Source organism: Mustela erminea, chromosome 3 (assembly GCF_009829155.1).
Source record: "Mustela erminea isolate mMusErm1 chromosome 3, mMusErm1.Pri, whole genome shotgun sequence".
Taxonomy (NCBI): Eukaryota; Metazoa; Chordata; class Mammalia; order Carnivora; family Mustelidae; genus Mustela; species Mustela erminea.
The window spans coordinates 46959245-46981244 of record NC_045616.1 but is presented as its reverse complement, the minus strand read 5'-3'; the positions used below and the strand labels follow the sequence as shown (position 1 = coordinate 46981244).

Here is a 22000-nt window from a genome sequence, read left to right as displayed (position 1 = left end):
TTAGTATGTACTTTGTATTTAAATTGGTTCTTCAAAAGAATGTAGGTCTTAAAGTATGTTCCAAGGATTTAAGAATTTCTCCTAAAATGCTGTTAATAATATTAATAGTATTACTAGTATATTCACTAACTAGTCCTGTGTCATCAATATCCCTTTCATCTGCCTATAAACATGTTCGTTTCTTGCTTTTTAGAAACCAACAAAACCTTCCCTAGAACCTCCTTCTATTCATAACCCAACATCTGCAAACAGTAGTCCATATTTCTTCAACTTTTATCTCCTCTCTTATTCACTTCTCAATTCAGAGCAATCTGGTTTCTGCCTCTATCCTTGCACTGAAAGTGACAAAATATTTTTCCATTCCTGTCATACTTAATCTCTGCACTATTTGGTACAGACAGCTACTCCTTTCTTGACATTCCTCTCTTGCCAATCTTCCTAAGTATTACGGCTTCCTAGTACCTTTCTTGTCCCTTACACATTAACTCACAGGCTCCTGGTAGGAGTTCCCAATTTAGGTAGCTGTCCAGCTCAAGTTTCTCTTTATAATCTGATAGACAATTCAGGGATATACAATGGTGGTCAATTTTTATGCTAGAGGATCCAGCTTTCCTGTCATAACTAATTATCCAAGATAAGACATCTGACCCAAATTGAACCATCAGATGCAAAGAAATCCTGAAATTTAGAATGAAGGGTGGAACAGGGAACCACTTAGTGGTATACCAACCAAGTTAAATCCAGCCTCCCAAGAGAAAGTACATGGATTTTTTCCTGAGGGCCTATAATTGCCCACTTCCTTTCCTTCTGAGATTAAAAGTTCATATAGTTGTTTTGAGGGGTATTTTTGGTTTGATTCTGTCAGAGACACACAATAAATCTTCCTATTCCACTGAACAAGAGCCACTGTTTTTTTCTTTGCTTAAATTAACCCAATTAACTTAATTAACTAGTTTTGTGTGAGTTCTCTCTAGAGTTCTCTCTAGAATCTGCTTCTCATTTTAACTACTTTCCCTAAACATTCTTCTTTCAAAGCTACTGTTTCTTTTTAATTTAACCAGAGTAGATTTTGTTTTTTTCTAAAGTATTTTAATTTTTAGATATTCTATTTTACTTTTATTTATTTGGATTTTGTCCTTCTCAAATCTCAAAAACTCTATTCCTATTATTTCTCAGGCTGAATTCTTCCCATATATCCTTACTCCCCTTGTCTGACATGGGAAAGAAAATACAGAAAGTTTTCCTCCTTTTCTCTTCCAGTTCATTTCAGGCTGGAATCTTCTTATTCTACATTTTTTTAAATTGATTAACCTCATCCATCTATTTTCCCTATGCTGAAAATTTAAAGTCTATATCACTAATCTAGTTCTTCCTCCAAAACCTTAACACATAATTCCAAACATTTGTGAGGTATATTGCTGTTTCAAAGGTCCTTTGAACACAACAAGTCCAAAATTTAATATAAAATCCTTTCTGTAAACTGGGTTCTCTTCCTATATTACAGGGTCACTGCCTCCCCTAATCTCTCTCCTCTTCCTTGCCTTACTAACTTCAATTAGGTGTCAGTCGAGTATAGCACCGTCTGTGTTTTCTATGGCCAGCAAACTATGAATGGTCTTTACATTTCTAAAGAGTTGTAAAATTAAAAAGAAATAAAAAGAATATGCCACCGTGGCCAAATGCAGTCCATAAACCCTAAAATATTTACTATCTGGCCCTTAAGAGAAAAAGTTTGCTGACTTCTGTCTCAAATGATCACCAAATTTTTTGACCCTTTCTCTTCCCTAATATATTAAATGGTAACCAAATGCTCTCAATTTGATTTCTTCTTCTGTGTGGATCCAGTATCTTAAATCTGACATTATCTTTTGCTGAAAAAAAAAAGGGGGAAAACCTCCTATCTGGCATCCAAGACTCACACCTCATGGTTTAATAAGAAATACATATTTGGTTATTGCTCCTTTGTCTCCCCCTACCTCCCACCTCACTTTGTCTAAGAATCTCTTCCATTTGGCCCTTCCTGAATTGTATCCTTTATAAAAATATTGTAACCAGAACTACAGCACTTTTTTGAGTTCTGTGAGTCATTCTAATGACTTACTGAACCTGAGTAAGGGGCTGTGGGACCCTCAACTCTGTAGTTAGCGCGGCACAAGTGGGCATCCCCTGGAGATGCCATTTGAGGCTCTCGTGTAATGTGGGGCAGTCTTGTGGGACAGAGCCATTAACTTGTGGGGTCTGTGTTAGCTACAGATAGTGTCAGAATTGAATTAAACTGAACTGTAGGACACAGAGCTTGTGTCCAACGTGCATATCAGCATTGAACCTCTTGTCTTATGAATGAAACTGGATCATTTCACTACCTGGCTTAAATACCACTGAAGGTTTCCACAATGCATAAGACAACTCCAGGCTTTTTACTTTGTTTACATATATAGTTCTTCATATTTAAATATATTTTTCTGCCATAATAGTCCTTGATTAACAACTTGAAATAGTGTCCTAGCTGTAGCTCCCTCTACTAAGGACATTTTCAGTAAAAAATTATATTTATGGGAGGTATTTACTTCATCAGTGTCCATAGTATTATTTATAGGCCACTAGTATTATTTATAGGCCACATATAAGTATAACATAATTTGTTTATGATCTTTAAACAAAAAAGTTACCTACCATGGTGGCTTAAACATTTTTAAATGCTTCTCAACAATTAAGCTATTTTTTAAAAAATTGTGAGGAGGTAAGAAAATATACTATTGAAAAATTAAGAGTCAACATTTAAGCTATCAAATAATATTTAAATGTGATACTCTTTCCAGTTTCCATCTACACACAAAAAAAGAAATTAGAAGAAAATTATCTTTAGGGACCCTTCTAATTTTAAAATTCTATTATTTTAATCATGTGATCTATTTCTCTAATATTTAATCTTCTGTTTTATTGTCTTTGCAGTATATTTTTAAATTCTATAGTTTAATAGAAAGAAAATTTGTTGTCGGTTAAAGCAAATTCATATCAAGTGACCTGAAAATCTATTTAAAAAGCAATCAGTGAAAATAAATATAGGATTTCTTCATGTTAAATCAGAAAATCCATCACTATACTTGCTTTTTACTTTATTTGCTGCTTAACGTATCTCAACAGTGAATCTATCATATCAACATAGTCATCATGATCCAAGCTGCAAATAATAGAGAGTGTCAGTGTCAATTTTGCTTTCTCACACTTGCTTCCCTTCAGTTCATCTGATTTTAATAATCCCTGTCAAACCACAAACAGTCCAAATTACCTTCATGACACAGAAGCTTTCAAAGAGCAGACAGAATCTCAACTTTCATTTAGCAACTACAAAAGAAAGCTGTCCAGCTGGACAAATATTATTTCCACACTTGACAATCTCTACAGTTGAGCATGCATTTTAATTTTAACTAAACCTGCCAGGAGTTTGATGTGAGCTTCTTGTTTTGTGTAGACTGACTCACAGGATTATCAGACCAATGACTGTAATTGTGATGAAAGAACCCAGCATTTTTCTACTAAAAGAGAAATCATATACCAAAGCTGAAGGATCAAAATGAACATGTAAGATATAATGAGGCATATATTACAGGAGGAAAACTACTTAAATTAGATGGTTTAATCTTTAAATAAAGTGTATACATACAGAATACATTTTTTTTTCTAGTAGGCTCCATACCCAATGTGAGGGTTGAACTCACAACCGTAAGATCAAGCATCATGCGTTCCACTGACAGAGCCAGACAGTCACCCCCAGAATATATTCTTGATATAATTTTAAAAAGAAAAAGCTAGTAAGTAAAAATAAAATGTAAGAAAGTTAAAATTTTGTCTATGGATTACATTGAAAAACAGGTTCTAAGAATAAAATAAAAAGAGATTTTTTTAAATTGTTTTGGGCTGACTTGGTGAATATTTAAATTTCTAGAACAGGTCTATGTATCAAATTATTTAATAAAACTGATGTTCTTGGCAAGACATTAAAAAGACCACTCTAAGCTAATCAACATGTCCTTGTACAAAATAAAACTTTTTAAAAAGTCACAGTAAAAATAAATAAAGATACTGAGTTTGTATAAAAGTATTAAAATAAAAGTTAGAGTATACAACTATACAACTATATGAAAGACTTTTATCTTAGAAGTTTATTAAATTTAAGTCTGAAAGTTTCAAATGATAAACTATTTCTGGGAACTTTTCCTGTCTTAGCAAGGCCTAAATTCCTCCTACAGCTAATCCACTGATTATTAGAGCTCTGTTTCTCCCCCAACTCTATCTTGGACAACACAGCTGTATTCTTTACCAGCTCCTCTCTCTTTCTCTTCCTGTTGGTCTTTGTACTGGACAGATTAACCCACATCCACGACTTCTGCTACAATGTGTATGCTGGAGCAGCTGTTCTAACCGTCCAACTCCATACTGGGTAACTCTCTTGGATGTTCCACAGGTACCTCAAACTCAACATGACCCCAGAAAATCTTATCATCTGCCCTCTGAAACTTCCTTTCTTCCTTGAGGTCCCTATGACACCACTAGCAACTCAGGTATTCATGTCACTGAATGGGAGTCGTCTTCCACATTCTAACTTTCTCTCACTAAGTGCACAGCCAAATGATCAGTTTTTTCTGTCATCTCTCATCATCCATTTCCTACTGCTCCTGTGTAGTTTCAAACTCCATCATCTCCTTCTACTTCATTTTCTATCCTACCACTAGACAGATCTTTGTAAAACAGAGACAGGAGTCAGTGCTCACAGCAAGATTTTAAGTCTACAGGACTGGGAGAAAAGTCATATTCTTAAGAGAAAGAAAAATCAGAAGAAGGAATTAATTTGTAGAGGGGATCACCCAAACCAAGATGTGATTTAGAATAAAACAATTAGTGAAAGGAACTAAAATTATATCATTTTTCAAATCTTATTAACCAGTTAAATGGTTTTATTTTATCTGTGGACCTACATAATATTTAAAAACAATTTTCAAAAATAACTTACTTTCAAAAAATTCTTATAGCTGTGCTCACTAAAGTAAAAAGCCTATATTCTTTCAATATTAAAAGTATACACAGATTCATTTTCATATACTTTTTAAAAATATTTATTTATTTTAGAGAAAGAGAGACAGAGTGAGCACACATACTGGGGGGGAGGGGAGAGAGGGAGAGACAGACAATCTCAAGCAGACTCTTGGCTGAGCAAGGAGCTGGACTTGGGTTTTGATCTCATTAGCCTGAGATCATAATATCATAACCTGAGTGGAAATCAAGAATTGGATGCTTAGTTGACTGAGCCACCCAAGCATCCCTCATTTTCATACACTTTAAACAATTTCTTAGTTGTATCTGTTAAAGATATTTTTCTGAGGAAAGTACTTTTTTATAATTGTATTATTTTTCTATTTTTCCAAATTGCACTTGAGGGTTAGTAAATCTCTCTCTCTTTTTTTTTTTATAGTGACATTGACTTTTTTTTTTTTAAAGATTTATTTGAGAGAGAGCAAGAGAGCACAAGCAGGCAAGTGAGGGGAGGGGCAGGGGAGATATAGAATATTCTCAAGCAGACTCCCCACAGAGTGCAGAACACCACAGGGTCTCAATCTCAGGACGCCAAGATCATGACCTAGCCAAAACTAAGAGTTGGTTGCTTAACCAACTGAGCCACCCAGGCACCCCAAGGTCAAGGAAATTTTAGATACCTATATACAGTAAATTATTTAGATACAGTAAATTGTTGATACCTATATATCGTCTTCCTCAGGTGTTAAGTTACCTGGTGAATTTATTAAGTTCATAGCAAATTTTGCTAAATGAAGAATATCCTCAAATAATACAGTATATGAGTATTTAACCCAAATATTCTTAAAAGTACTAGTTTTTGGTTTTTTTGTCTCCAGGCAGAGTGACTTTTTTGGACAAATAATTAAAAAAAAAAATCTCAAATACCCATAAATTAAATTTCTGAAATTAAAAAAAAAATCCTCATCAAATATTTATGGTTATTTTTTAATGTTTTGCTAAATTTAGATGCTACAGAATTATAGGACTTCCCAGTTCAACTTTACTCTGAACTAGAATATCAATTTATATAATTTTTAAAAATGTAAGTTCCATGAAGAGATTTTTCTCATAAGTCTATGTATTTCAAAACACAATTATGGAATTCTACAACTAAATCTTGTACATGGGGCACTTGGGTGGCTCAGTTGTTAAGCCTCAGCCTTTGGCTCAGGTCATGATCCCAGAGTCCTGGGATCGAGGCCCGCATTGGGCTCCTTGCTCAGCAGGAAGCCTGCTCCTTCCTCTCCCACTCCCCATGCTTGTGTTACCACTCTCACTGTGTCTCTCTCTGTCAAATGAACAAATAAAAATCTTTAAAAAAAAATAAAAAATAAAAGAAAAATAAATAAATCTTGTACATCATTTGAGTTCTCATCATTTAATTTGTTCAGTTTCTCCTTTAATTTCATGGGGATACAGTTCAAGGTCTTCCTATATGTGAGCTTTGTTTTCAACAATTCCCTAAATGCTTCACATAAAATGATTTTTTTTTTCCCACCATTTGTTCAACACTTTCATTAAAGATTTCTAACCGATTTTGAAGACATTAACACACAAAAAAATTGAGAATAATTTTACAAGAGTATTTAATACTGGGCACCTGAGTGGCTCAGTTGGTTAAGTGTCTGTCTTTGGCTCAGGTCATGATCCCAAGGTCCCGAGATGGAGCCCCATGTGGGGCTTCCTACTCAATGGGGAGTCTGCTTCTCCCTCTTCCTCTGCCCTTTCCCCTGCCTGTGCACACTGTCTCTGCACACTATCTCATGCTCTCTCTCTCTCAAATAAATAAATAAATAAAATCCTAAGAAAAAAAAGAATATTTAATATCATAATAGGTACTTAAAGTCAATTTTAAAGTACAGTAATTCTTTAACGTTTCAAGCATTTCTAAAATCGAAAAAAAAGAAAAAGTATATATTACCATGCTTAATTTATTTCTGTTTTCTTCAAAAGCAGTCTAATCATAAAAAGTTAAGGCTGGTTATCTTATGTACATAAATCTTATGTACATATAAATCTTATGTTCATATAAACATTTATACTTTTTGACAAGCACATCTCCTAGTTAGATTGGTAGATTTTGCAGATTTGGGGGATGTAATTACAAATTATCATGTCATCACAACATATTTCAAGTGAATTCTCTTCACAGGTTCTATTTAAAAATTTTTATGACGTTATGTTCCATCACAAGATATTTTTAATATCACCAAGACTAAAAAATTTATCATATTGCAGTTTGGAATTCAATTTATAATAGTATCCATAATAATGCCAAGTAGTTAATCTTTTACAAAATAAACTTTTAAATGTTTTACACTGATTCCATGAATTAGACATGAAACTTGAACCATTATTGGAATTAATTCCTTTTTCATTAGAAGTATCCAAGGATACTGATGTAAAACTGGCACTATCTAACTGCTGAAAAGTTCTATTAATGGAGCCAATACATTAACGGCTTTTGATTCACCTTTTATATATGAATAAGAAAACTCATAATTGTAAATGAGAGAAATTAATTTAGAACAGCCACCGATCTAAGTGAAAAGTAAAGTTTCACAGAGTGGTACACAAATGTACCTTTTGCACCTAAGTATTAAAGGTAGCTTTTTCGGGCACAATCTTAAAATATGACTGTGCAAGAGATGTTGATTCTTCAACAGATAGACATCTTATTTTCATGTGATCAATGATGTTATTATAGCCCCACTGTGTGAGTTACACATTAATTCATTTCAGCAAGTCAAAGGAAATTCAATGCTTTGTGTGTGTGTTACCCAACAATAAACAAGTAGTTGTAGATTTACAATACATGATATGTATATCAGATATATCATACATATATACATATATATACATATATATATATACACATATATATATACATATGTATCATAGTAATAGAGTTTAGACTGCATTTATTCTATGGCAAGACTGAACAAAGGCTGAGAAACATTGTGCAGGCCAAAGGCAAGGGCATGGGCATAGCACAAGTGGCTGACATGTTAAGTGGTGAGCAGAGGTAGCAGAGCAGCATTGAATACACTGAATGCCACCAGCATCACCCAAGACCTGGAAAAGTTAGCTGTACTAAGTGCTCATGCCAGACCACACTCACTTTATCAACAAACACCCTCCTGCTGCCCTTGAAAAAGATGTGTTAGCTATTATTACTTCCGGAATGGATCTGGAAAAGGGAAATGGGGTATTGCCAATTTAACCATATGTTAAAGTAAGAATTCTGTTTATTACACCGGCATATCAAATATGATATGATGTCAGAATGTAGAAGTACAAAATGAAGGTCTTCCTAAACCTAAGCTTGGTTTAATGACATGCAATTATTAAGTAAGACTTCATTCAAAAATGAAAAATCTGAGGGGCACCTGGGTGGCTCATTGGCTAACCGTCTGTCTTTGGTTCAAGTCATGATCCCAGGGTCCTGGGATCGAGCCCCTCATCAGGGTCCCTCCTCAGCAAGAAGTCTGCTTCCCCTTCTCTCTTCCCCCGCTGTTGCTCACTCCCGTTCTCTCTCTCAAATAAATAAAATCTTTAAAAAATAAAAATTAAAAAATGATAAATCTGAGAGGAATGCTAAGCCGGATGAAATATGACAAAAGGCAGAAAATGATACTATTTGGGGCAAACTGGATATATGATATGATATCAGAATACATGATATTTCAAATAAAAATATAATATAAATAAAATGGACCTCATGTATACATAAAAATGGTAATCCAGCCCTCTTTGGCATGATATGAAAATATTACCAGACAGCTGTATTATTTCATTTAAAAAAATAGGTTATAGAACTATATACACACCATGACACAGTAAAATATTTTTGAAACAAACAAACCAACCCAAAATATCAGGAAGGAAATTTAACAAACTATTAGTGCTAATCTGTGGGCAGTGAACTAAAATGGCACACGAAAAAAGGAAATTTTTACTCTTAATAACTTCCTATATTTATTTGAACTTAGTATAATAAACATGTCTTAATTTTTACACAAAAGGCAAAAACAAATATAAAAAATACAAAAAATACTATAAGACCTCAACTAATTTAGTATCCACTGAGTGGTACAAGTAACGAATGACCTAGAATCCTGCAATGGGAACTTCCTTCAAGGCAGAGGAAATCGAGACGGCAAGCCACCCAGAAAAAGGAAGAGGAAAGCGTTCCTAAAGGGAGGAGCCCAGTGATCTACAAAATTCATAGCTTTACAGGCCCTACAGTTGAAGACATTTAATCTCTCACTCTACATAGGTTCAAGCCCTCTGCTATTCTGGGAATGATCCAACAAGTAGTGAAGAAAGGACATGGGTAGCCTCGGCCGGATAGTAACTTGAGAAGTGAATGAGTTTGGCTCCTGCTTATGTCTCTCCTCTTCACAACTGGGCTCTTACTAAGTTGCTTAATACCAGTATACAATTACACCTCCATCTTGAGATTTCTTTGTATGCATCGGGATCCCACTCTTAAACCCCTGCCACAGCTACCAGCTCCAGGTTTATGAACCACCACCAACGGCAGGCCATGGTAAGGAAAATGATGAGAACATCTCTAGAACATAAATGGGATTATTTGCGGGAGGCAGAGCAGAAAACTCATGGATAAAAATAGTGAAAGAGAAAACTGAAGACATATGGGGCACTCAGCTGGCTCAGTCCATACAGCATGCAACTCTTGATCTCAAGGTTATGGATTCAAGCATAATGTTGGGCTTAGAGCTTATTTAAAACAAACAAAAAAACTGAAGAGGTATGCTATGGATTATTTAAAACAGACAAACAAAAAACTGAAGAGGTATGCTAAAGCCTTTTTTCCCCCTAGAAAGAAAATATTTGAATTTTATCCTATTCAAAACAGTAAGTCAGAGTTTTTGGTTTTTGTGTTTGTTTTACTAAGGCAATACCAACTAATGTTGTAAAAATGATTTTCAAACGGAGTGTTAAGAAGGTTTGAGATAACAGAGGTAGGAAGATCAATCAGGACAGTGAATTAATCCACATGAAGGTGATGAAGAATAGGAAGAGGATGAGCCACAAGTAAAGAAGATGGCTTTTGAAATGACTTTCCAGAATATACATAGCTAGGGATTATTGAATGAAAAAGGCAATTATAGCTGAAAGAAAACCAGGCAGGTGTTACAAATCCCAGATGTAAATAAGCTTTGATTTTAAACCCAGGTGATCAGAGAAACCAAATAGGATACTTTGAACATTATAAAGCACCCTAAGAGAAAGGTAACTTGTGGATGTGTCATTAGAAGCTGGCAAAGAATGCAAGCTGGTGTAGCCACTCTGGAAAACAGCATGGAGGTACCTCAAAATGTTGAAAATAGAACTGCCCTATGACCCAGCAACTGCACTACTGGGTATTTACCCTAAAGATACAAACGTAGTGATCCAAAGGGGCACGTGCACCCAAATGTTTATAGCAGCAATGTCCACAATAGCCAAACTATGGAAAGAACCTAGATGTCCATGAACAGATGAATGGATCCAGAAGATGTGGTATATATACACAATGGAATACTATGCAGCCATCAAAAGAAATGAAATCTTGCCATTTGCGACAACGTGGATGGAACTAGAGCGTATCATGCTTAGCGAAATAAGTCAAGCAGAGAAAGACAACTATCATATGATCTCCCTGATATGAGGAAGTGGTGATGCAACATGGGGGCTTAAGTGGGTAGAAGAAGAATCAATGAAACAAGATGGGATTTGGAGGGAGACAAACCATAAGTGACTCTTAATCTCACAAAACAAAGTGAGGGTTGCTGGGGGGAGGGGAGTTGGGAGAAGGGGGTGGGATTATGGACATTGGGGAGGGTATGTGCTTTGGTGAGTGCTGTGAAGTAAACCTGTAAACCTGGTGATTCACAGACCTGTACCCCTGGGGATAAAAATATATATTTATAAAAAATAAAAAATTAAAAAAAAAAAAAGAAGCTGGCAAAGAGTGAAACCAAGGTGAGGGGTCTTCCTGGGCAGTAAAACTCAGTGGAGGAAAAGACCAATTATGACAGTGGCTAAGAAAGCGAGATGGGCATCACACAGAGCAGGGCATGCTTGTGGTCAGAGGCTCCTAACAGTCTTGCTGAGGCTGTTAGAGATATCATTCAGTGCATGTCCACGCTAGCCTTACAGAAGCTAGCTGAGGAGTGGGTTATTAGTTCAGTCCCCGTAAACTTTTTTGTTGGTTAGGGCCTAAGGACAGAACAGGGTAGTGAGATGAGGCTACATGACAGTTTACGTAAAAAGAGCTAATTATTACAAAGGAAATTCTGAAAGTTTTGTCTGGATGACAGTTACGAATAGATTTTTTTTTTTTAAATATAGGAATTAAATGGTGATAGGACGGCATGGCAAATGCAGTTTTACACAGATGATTTTGAGTGTATTATACAAATGGAAATGTCTGGGATAGAGATGGAGGCAATATATAAGGGGAATGCATGAGAAAACATATAGCTCCTAATGTCACACTGAAGTTCAACGGCCCAGAATTCAAAAAGTATCTTTCAAAATTTTTAGACTATGACCCATGGTTAAAAAGTGCATTCTAATCTCATGTATGTGTGTACACACCTATCTTGAAAGTTTCATGAAACATTGCTTACCCTTAATGCTAGCTTTGATATTTCCTACTCTACTATATTCCTTTTTTTTTCTTCTTTATTTTTTAATGCACCCACAGACTCTAACTTGATGTAAGCACCTGCATTTTGGCTTAAGAGACCCCCGTGATCATTATATAGAACCATCTGCAAAGACATGACTAATAAATCTGGAAGAGATGTTTTTGAGAAAGGGTAAAAAAAAAATTTTTTTTTTCAGGAACTGGCATGGGACCACTAACAGAGAGTAGGGAGAAAGACCAAGGAAGATAAAGAAAATGGAAAAAAAACTGCATCAAATTCATGTCTTTGTCTTTAGTGCAGTGTTTCTCAAAGTCTACTTCAAGACTAATTGAAGCAGAACTACCCTCCCCACTGTTAGAAATTCAAATACCTGGGCCTCATCCCAGGCCTGGTGAAGAGAACTCTCTACGTGTGGGTCTTGGAATTGGCAATTTAGAGTTTCTCAGGGCATTCTTTTCACCAACTATTTTTATCTCAGTGCCTTTCACAAAGAAGCTTTCAAAATAGCACTTACTTTCCAGGAACATGCAATCTCACTTCACACATTAGATATACTCTTGAAAAGTTAACTGAGTACTTCCCCTAAAGACTATAATGATTAATTTCAGAATTATATGCACCCAGAAGGAAACAAAGAAGCTACTGGAGCACTCAGTCTTTAAATAAACATTCTTTATCCACTTAATTTTTCTGTATTAATTATGCAAGTGGCTAGCCAAACGAGCTTATAATCCTCATTATCTTTTTTCAGTTTAAAAACACATATATTTAAAAATTCATTATGTTAACACATTTCATTATAATTTTGAATTGATTTCACTGGACTTAACTGGTTAAGTACCACGATCAAATGGCATTTAGCAGTACTCACAGGCCAGGAAATGAGTCAGTGAGACATTTTTCAGAAAAACACAAATACTGAAGTTTTTGGTTTGGACTCTTAACAGCAAAGATACCCCTTTATGAGGTGAGTTCTGCTAACAAGAATATTTGCTAATTTTTTACCAATTGATAACCAAGAAGTATGAGATATGATTCTATTTTAAGATAGAAATGATAGCTAACAACAGTAAGGTATAGAAGCTAACGTTTACTCACTTGCCTCATATCAGACTCTGTTCTAGATCCTTTGCATGGCTTACTCATTTCATATTGACAGTAATCCTGTATAGTAAGTATCATGTAGGCCTAATTTCCCCAGTGATGAAGCTGAGGTACAGAGAGCTGTTTAACTTTCCTGAGGTTCCAAAAACTAGAAATAGGAGCTGAAACAGGCAGCCAGTCTCTAGAGTTCGTACTCACTGTACTACACAGTAATTTAGGAAAGTCTCAGCCCTTGAAGAAGTTAGCTGCTTTGTGGAGAGAAAGATTTCCTGCTGTTTACACTCTGGAAGGTTTCCCACCCTGCTTGCTTTTTTTTCTTTCTCTTTCGCTCTGTCTCTCTCTTTCTTTCTTTCTTCCAAGAGACAGAGAAAGAGAATCTTAAGCAGGCTTCACACCCAGCTGAAGCCTGACATGGGTCTCTACCTCACAACTGTGGGATCATGACCTGAGCCAAACTCAAAAGTAGCACGCCTAACCAAATGAGCCACCCAGATGCTCCTCCTATTCTTTACACAATTGATTTTAAGGTGACTTGGGTTTACATAGGATCCCTGCTCATATATACTTATCAGATTTCATTATAATATACTTTATATAGGATAGGAATACCCCAAATAGTATAAAGATGACAATTCAGCATTACACTGCAGAAAAAAACAGAAATCAGTTTTTAAAAAATTCATTCGTATATAAGGGCAGGAGAGCATAGTGGTTTAGAATCATGCTCTCAAATGCAATGAACCAATAACCTAGAAATCTTATTAAAAATGTAGATTTTCAATAGGTCTGGGGTGGAGCTTGAGATTTTCCATTTCTAACAAGTTCCCAGGTAATGGGTCCCTGTGGCCCAAGGACCACATTTTGAGTAGTGAGGGTTTAGTATGTAAGCTCTGGAGTCACCCTGCTGGTGTGTGACTTCGAGCTGCCCTACTTACTAGTTTTACAACCTTCTTGTGAGCCTCTACTACACCTGTAAAATAGCAAGGTCATTAAAGTGTTGTTATGAGGATTACATGAGATAATCCATAGATAATATGTAAAATAGTTGCCGGCATATAGAAAGCATTCAAAAAATATTACAGAAAACTATTAAAAGCATATACTGCAACCCATTAGAAAGTCATTTGTAGAACTGACTGATACAGCAGAAACACTAAATAAAATTTCATCATTCTTTCTCAGGCAGTCACTAGACCATCACTGTTCACCGAAGGACATTAAGCACATAAGTTAGATCCACTACCTAGCTTTATTAAATACATAAATCTGAAACTGCTCTAAATGAATTTGCATGAAGCTGGCTTGGCCTATAATATTTAAAAAGAATATTTCGTTTCTCTGCCAGAAAACTTTTTTATATTGTAGGTATACAGTGAGTTCTAATTCATTTATTTGAATAGCTTCCTCTGAATTTAGAAACAGCCATTTTTGTTTAAAACTGTTCATTCGTATCAAATCCAAATCAGAACTAGTATTAGTATGAACAATAGTCATGTTTTTTTAAAAATTTGTTCACAGGTGGGTGGCTGGCTCCGTTAGTGGAGCATGCAACTCTCGATCTTGGGGTTGTGAGTTCGAGCCCCAGTGTAGGGTGTAGAGATTACTTAAAAATAAAATCTTAAAAAAGAAAAAGGACCACTTGTTATTCTGGGGGGGGGGGGGGGAGAGGATGTTCAAACAAGGGCACTGGTATAGTTTCAATGAGTTTAAAGGATTTAGCCCAAACCTTCACAAATGTATACATTTCAAACCACTACACGATGCAGCATAATTCCCTCTCACTGTTAAAGATGGGCTTAGAAAGAATATTACTTGTCAGAATTGTGATGATTTAATAATGACGTGATATGGGAGGGCCCAGTGGGTAGGAAAAGTAAAGTTAGGACTAGAAGTAAAGATAACATTCCATAGTATTATCCTAAATGAAAACTATTAAAAATTTCTAAAATTCAAAACTGCTCAAAAAATAGAGTTAACGGAGTGGAGTACACTAGAAAAGAAAGATTAATGTTTGTTCAGTCACTGCTAAAAACCAGGAAGGGTAAAACCTGGTGGTTCAATTAAGGAGGAGTTGAGACTTAAGTGGTATTTTAGGTTGGTCAGTATCTTTGAGTCAGCAAGAAAAGATCAATAGGTAATTTGCTTCTCTTTTACTCTTTCGTATCTCTAACTGAGGTGATGAAAAAGACAACTATGGGACAGATTCTAATATGTTTATTTTTCTAAATCAAAACTAGTTCAGCATAGGGGTGCCTGAGTGCTCAGTTGGCCAAGCATCTGCCTTCGACTCAGGTCATGATCCCAGGGTCAGCAGGGAACCTGCTTCTCCCTCTCCCCTCAGCTCGCTCGCTCTCTCTCTCTCTCTCTGTGTCTCATTCTCTCTGTCAAATAAATAAATAAAATCTTAAAAACAGAAAACAAAACAAAACAAAAATCTAGCTTCAGCATAGACATTGCAGACCTGAGCTGTGAGATTCTGACAGTTAAGAATCCAGGAAAACAGTGGAATGCGGGTGAATAGATGACTGTTTTCCTCCTCTCTCTTTCCTTTTGCTCTTTCCGGGCAGAATGCTCCTGGTTGCCCCTTTAATGGGCGGAGGGGTAATAGAAAATTTTTTAACACACAATACAACATACCAGATTTTACTTTACATTTTACTTTCTGTAACAAGTTACTTAAAAAAAAAATGAGATTTTGCCCTCTCCCCTAGAAAATCTGCATAGAAGTCTTTTATAGAAAGGACTGCCACATGAAGTTTTAAGGCAGGCTTTACATATACTCACATACACTGAAAAAGGATTGTTCAAATGAAATAACCATAAAGCTTAACCCGGTACTTTTAGTGAAAAAAACATTAAGCGTGGGAATTGTGATTTTCAACATCTAGAGAGGTGATAAACAACAAGATGGGATGGGTTAGGATGAGAGGTACAAGAAGAACAGATTGTGAACAGAATTATATCAATAGCTCATGTTTTGTCATTTCAGTCTATACTGGCCTGAATCAAATTCCTGGAAAAAAAAATTTTACTAAAATGCCTGAGCTAACTTTTCCACTTACGAGGCAGGTATAATCTGTTTTTCAACAGCAGAGAAGCAAGGAATTCCACTTCAGTGTGACCTATTTCTGCCTCTTAGATTTATCATATGCATTTTTTAATGACCCCAAACCAAAGGAAACGTAGAAACCTATTCGAAAAGCTGACATTAAGGTTGTGACACCAACCAAAACAACAAGAGAATTTAAACGTAAATTGACACACAATCCCCAAATGAGTCTGTTGCACTCCTAATTTAAAAAGCAGTTTCTGTGTGAATATAGTGATGGCATGTCAGTGTCTGCTTTGAAACTCTGGAATTTTGTCATTTGGTGTTTGTGTCACAACCTTAATATTATTTAAATATACTTTTTAATATCTATTATTTAAAAAATATCTTTGAATTGAAGATACTCCTAAGGCTTTGAAGAAGCCAACCTCAAAGCACCTCATTCCAAGCATGCCACTTTTATTAGAAGTGGTGCATAAAACATTTGCTGTTGACAAATCTAATTCATTAAAAGGTGAGATGGATGCATTTTAAAATAACTGGCTGGCATCATTATCTGCAGCACCTTTTATAAATTATTCCTCTTTTCCCTTCTGACTGAACTTGTCACAGTTCCCTTTCAGAGTCTGAATGTTATGCCTTAGAGTCAATGCTTTCAACATGTTTAGACAAGTCATAAGTTAAACAAGCAGGGGTACCTTATTTTCTAGAAATGAGAAAGAGGAGCAGAAATACTTACAGATTATTTCATTCGATTCATTGATTTTTAACTAAAGACAAGTAAAGTCAGTTAGTGGTGGTTTTATCTCACACAAAGGATTTAAAAATAAAACTATACTGGCTTGGGTAGAAGGCAGGATTTCAAAGAAAGGTACATAAAAAGAGATGCTGGCAGCCTTGCTGCACTGTTGTGCAGAAGACTTAGTTTAAAATTGAATTGTGCTTCCCCTGACACGGGAGATCAGGTACATCATAAGGCTGACAGCTGGCTGGCATGGTAACTTCCTCAAGGAAAATGCTAACTGTATTTCTTTTGGAGGCCAAAGGAAAAGAAATAGAGAAGCCTTCAAGGAGGCAGAGCAGGCAAAGAACAAATTATTCAAAATATGAAGAAAAACATTTCTTACCTAATTTTGTTTCAGAAGACTCTGAGAATGAGCTGGTCTTCTAATCCCAAATAAATGGGAAATTATTTCCTTCCAAGTGGTCAGTAGAAGAGCTGCCTTTTCTTTATTATCTTCAGCTCAGTTTTTTTCCCCAACATATATAAAATATACCTATAAAATAATTAAATAAAACTTACTCACTGTCACAATGGAGGGTACAGAGTCAAAATACTTCTCTACATTGGTAGTGGCAGTACTATCATTAAGTTCTGACATACAGGCAGGAGTTGAGAGTTGCTGGAAATGTATAAAGACATGCTAAAGTTGAGGTACCTAAGAAAAGCTTATTAACAAGAAGATCCATAGATTATAGGCACATGAAATAAGAGAGGCACCTAGGAAAATGTACATTCAAAACATCCGTTTTCACTATTTTTCAAATGTTCCTCGGTAAATGTAAATTATATAGAATAAAGAATGGATGCAGTGCATAAAACAAGCAATACCTTTCAATATAATTCCTTTCTTCCTGTTTAGTTACCAGTTTAATTTCCAGAATAGTTTATTAAAATCCATTTTTTTTCTCACTCTTCTGGATTATCTTATTAAAATAGATTCCAATTCAGTTGATCCGTGGCTGGTGCCTGGGATTCTGTATTTCTAAGAAGCCTCTAGGTAACGTTACCAATGCTGAGGAGCTATGGACCACTCTTGCCAATCTATTTGTCTTTCCCTCCATCCAAGTACACTGGCCTTTTGTCTTTCCAGATAAATTTAGACTCCATTGTCAAGTATTCCCCCTTCCCCACCAAATGAGACAGGAATTTGAGACTGTGCTGATTAAACTGAGCATCTGCAAAGTTGAGTTTTGCAAGCCATGTATATGGTGTATCATTTCACTTCTGAATTCTTGTTGTCCCACAATAAAGCTTTACTATGTTCCCCACAGGAGTTTCATATCTCTCTTGTTATGTCAGATATATTCCTAGGGACTTCATATTGTCGATATTAGTGTAAACATTATCTCTTTGCAAAAGCATTTTCATTTTTTGTTTAAATAGGTATTTATATAATTTTTGTATACTGATGTTCTTATCCAGGATATATGCCCAACGCTTATTCTTGTATTTTCTCTCTAAATTTACATCATGCACAAACAGCTTTACTTATTTGCTCGAAAACCTATGCTTTTTATTTTTTATGTTGCCTCACTAAAGGAAAAAAGTTAAACAATAAATGAATTACTTAATAGAAAAGACTATTTTGTTATCTTTAATCTATAAGACTCATCTCTTGGTTAGGCCTCCACTGACCAGAAAACTGCTATGAAGAAGCTCCCAAATGTTTCTTTTGACATTTACTGACTGCCCTCAGACTTTCTGCTTTTCTCTGGTGACTAATATGCAAAAGGGTAAATGTTACTAAAACCCACTATCCCAAACTGATTTCCAGTTGTTATTACATCAGAAACAAACACCCTCATAGTCAAAAGAACCACTCTAGGAACTGCATTTAAACAAAAGGGGAAACAGGAATTTTAAAGAGAGAAATGGTTCAGTTCCACCTAAGAATTAAGATGGAGATGCCAAGCTAGGATGCCATTAAAGAGATATAACATGTCATCTGCATTTCATAGCCAAAATCACAAGATTTCTTGGAAAACCCATAAGTAACTGAAATTGCCTTTTTGATGATGATGTCAGCCTGTTCTAGGTCAAACTGCCCTTCTTGATAGCTTTCAGCCAATCAGCTTGACCAAAGGAAAAAAATTAAGATTTCCTACTTCACAAACTGTCAATGTTGTTATCATTGGTTACCCAGGGAAAAGTAAATGGCATGATGGCAGGATGCAGAAAAGGGTAAAGAAAAGGAGGTAGTAACTAAAATATAATCATGTAATCATGAAAACACCACAAACTGCTTCTTTAAAAATGTGTTCAAATTCCACTACAAACAATAATTATAAAGACTTATGGCAATGTAGAAAATGCTTAAATGGTGACGGGAAAACAGGACCCAAGAGAGCATGTATGCATTCTATTGCAACAGTTTAAAAATATGTGGACAAGGCATGCCTGGCTGGCTCCATCAGTTTAGCATGGGACTCTTAATCCTGGGGTCCTGAGTTTGAGGCCCACACTGGGGTAGAGTTTACGTTAAAAATTTTTGAAAAAATATGGACAATGTTTTTGGTTAGGAAGATCAATCAGCATGCATTTTCCCTCATCTCCAAGAGGCCGCCTTAAAAGATAATAAAGGTATGTGTTGGTTGGGGGAGAGGATGTAAACCATTGAGATGAAGAGACTGAGAAAGTCATTACTACAAATTTACAGAAAATGATAGAGTAAGAGCATTCATGGAAGAAAGACAGTAGGAAAAGTCAAACTCTAGAAGGTGTGCAGAGAGTGCTGCAATCAAAGGAATGACCTGATACCCCTGACAGAAGTGGGGACTGAGAAGTGAAGCTAAAATATCCTGAATCTCCCTCTCTTACCTTTTTGTAGGAGCAGCTATGTACTTTGTCTTTTACTTGTTCATAGCTAAATATATGACTATGAGAAAAAAAATAAGTAGATTGGAGAAGTACTGTGTCTGAAGAAATGAATTAACAGTCTAGAAAATGAGGAAAAGCCATATGGGTAAGGATGTCCCCAAAGAAAAGCTGGCCTCATTCAGGTCTTTAGCTGACTTCCAGCATGCTTGAATTTCTCTTTTCTAGCAGGAATGTACAGTCAAGAACCATTGGGCATCTGATAAAAACCTTTTTTTCCCCCACACTGGAAATCAATTCAAAACAAAATTTACTCCAAAAAAAAAGAGAAACAACACAATTAACATGTAAATTTTCCATCACTGTAAGGGAGTAAAGGAAAAAAAATGTATACATAATACAAAACCAGAAATAGGACTTCCAGTTATGGCTGAGCACAATCAGCAAATATTCTTCCAAAATGAAACTAAAGAGCCAGACAAAATTGACAAATACAATCATTCCAGTGCTCTAGAAATTGACCAAAGGGATATAACAATTCAAGAAGCATGTTTATTTGAAAGACTGTAATTTTTAGATAAGAACACTAGGACACTGTCACATTCTGGTCTGGCCTCTCTCATCACCATCAACCACAATTCAGTCAGTATGGAGGTTCTTCCAGGATGGGGAAGATCATTAAGACTAAACATCTGGGACTCTGGGTGGCTCAGCTGGCTAAGTGTCTGTCTTCAGCTCAGGTCATGAACCCAGGGTCCTGGGATCAAGCCCAGCATCGGGGAGCCTGCTTCTCCCTCTTCCTCTGGGTGCTGCTCTCCTTGCTTATGCTCTTCATCTCTCTCTCAGTCAAATGAATTAATAAAATCTAAAAAAAAAAAATTAAAAAAAAGACTGGAAACATCTTTGTTGTGGTCAAAGATGGGGTAACTTGAACTTCAGGGGCAAGTTATGCCCATGTCTAACAGTGTTTCAGAGGATGTGATGATTTTAGAAACTGGCAAGCAAGGAGAGCAAACAGCTCCATTAGTCCAAGGTCATGGTCATAAATGGGGCAGACATATTCTTGGCTAAGGTTGAGAGAAAGTACAAGGGAGACCAGAGAGAAACAAAGCTATTCACATATTCCCGAGGCCAAATAATCACATACATAGAGCAAATGTGAAAGAGGTCAGCAGAGACTGAAAGCCAGAACACACCTGAAAACTATGTAAACTTTAAATGCATTCTCTACAGAGATCCATGGATAGACGACAGACAGTCATACTTTATGACTCTATGTATTTAAACACAAGCAGTGTCCAACAATCAGTTCATAATTTAAGATACACAGACACAGGAGCAAGTCCTAGAAAGTTAAATGCAAAACCCAAACCAAAATATTAAAACTCGAAAACCAACCCAAATGAAAACAAAAAAACAGATTTTATCTGTGCCACACATCACAAGGGAGACAGCTGTCACTGTACTTAGTAAGGCAAATTACTAAACCAAGAAACAAATAAATGAACAAAGCAACAACCTTAAGAGGGGAAAAAAAAATCAGAACCCAGAGTTCCTACAATAGGTGATCTAAAATAGCCAGTTTTCAAAAAGAAATTATGAAACATGCAAAGAAATAGGGGAAACCATTTGAGTGTCCCTAAATGTTAGATTTAAACAAAGACTTCAAAGCAGTTATTACCAATATATTCAAAGAACCAAAGGTGATCTTACTTAAAGAATGAAAGCAAGAAACAATAAATAAAAGAGGTTATCCACAAGGAAACAAATTAAAAAAAAATCAAATGGAATTTTGAAGTTGAAAAGTACAATCAGAAAATTCATTAGAGATGGGGAACTTTGGGTGGCTCTGTCAGTTAAGCATCCAATTCTTGATTTCTGCTCAGGTCATAATCTCAGGGTCATGGGATTAAGCTCTGTGTGGCATCAGTTTCCAAGCTCAAGTTTGCTTGAGATAATCTCCCTCTCCCTCTTCCACTCTCCCTCCCTGACTCATGCTCTCTCTCTCTCTAAATTAAATAAATCTTTAACAAAAAAGAAAGAAAGAAAGAAAGAAAACTGACTAGAGGCGAATGACAGCAGATTCAAGATAAACTGATGAAAGAATCAGTGAATCTAAAATAGATAAATAGAAATTACCCAATCTGAAGAAAAGATGGGTGGTTCAGCTGGTTAACTGTCTGCCTTCGGCTCAGGTCATGTTCCCCAAGGTCCTGGGATAGGGCCCTGCATTGGGCTCCCTGCCAAGTGGGCTGCTAAGTGGGCAGCCTGCATTTCCCTCTCCTCCCTGCTCCTGAACTCTGTCACTACCTCTGAATGTTTGACATACATACGTACATACATGTAATGAGTATCCCAGGAGTGAAGACAGAGGGATAGAAAAAATACATGAAGAAATAAAGGACAAAAACATACCAATTTGAAGCAAATTAATCTACTTATCAAAGAAATTTGATAGTCACAAAGTAGGACAATTATAAAGAGATGAATATCTAGACATACCATAATCAAACT

At 35.9% G+C, this 22000-nt stretch overlaps 1 protein-coding gene across 1 annotated transcript in view; it reads right to left on the bottom strand.

Moving 5' to 3' along the window:
- The window catches only part of KIAA0825 (KIAA0825 ortholog), a 406891-nt gene that overhangs the window by 360704 nt on the left and 24187 nt on the right, over positions 1-22000 (bottom strand). Inside the window, exon 2 of the mRNA XM_032335741.1 lies at positions 17016-17165. The gene's annotated coding sequence lies outside the window, so the exon portion shown is untranslated. The remainder of the gene's footprint in view (positions 1-17015; positions 17166-22000) is intronic.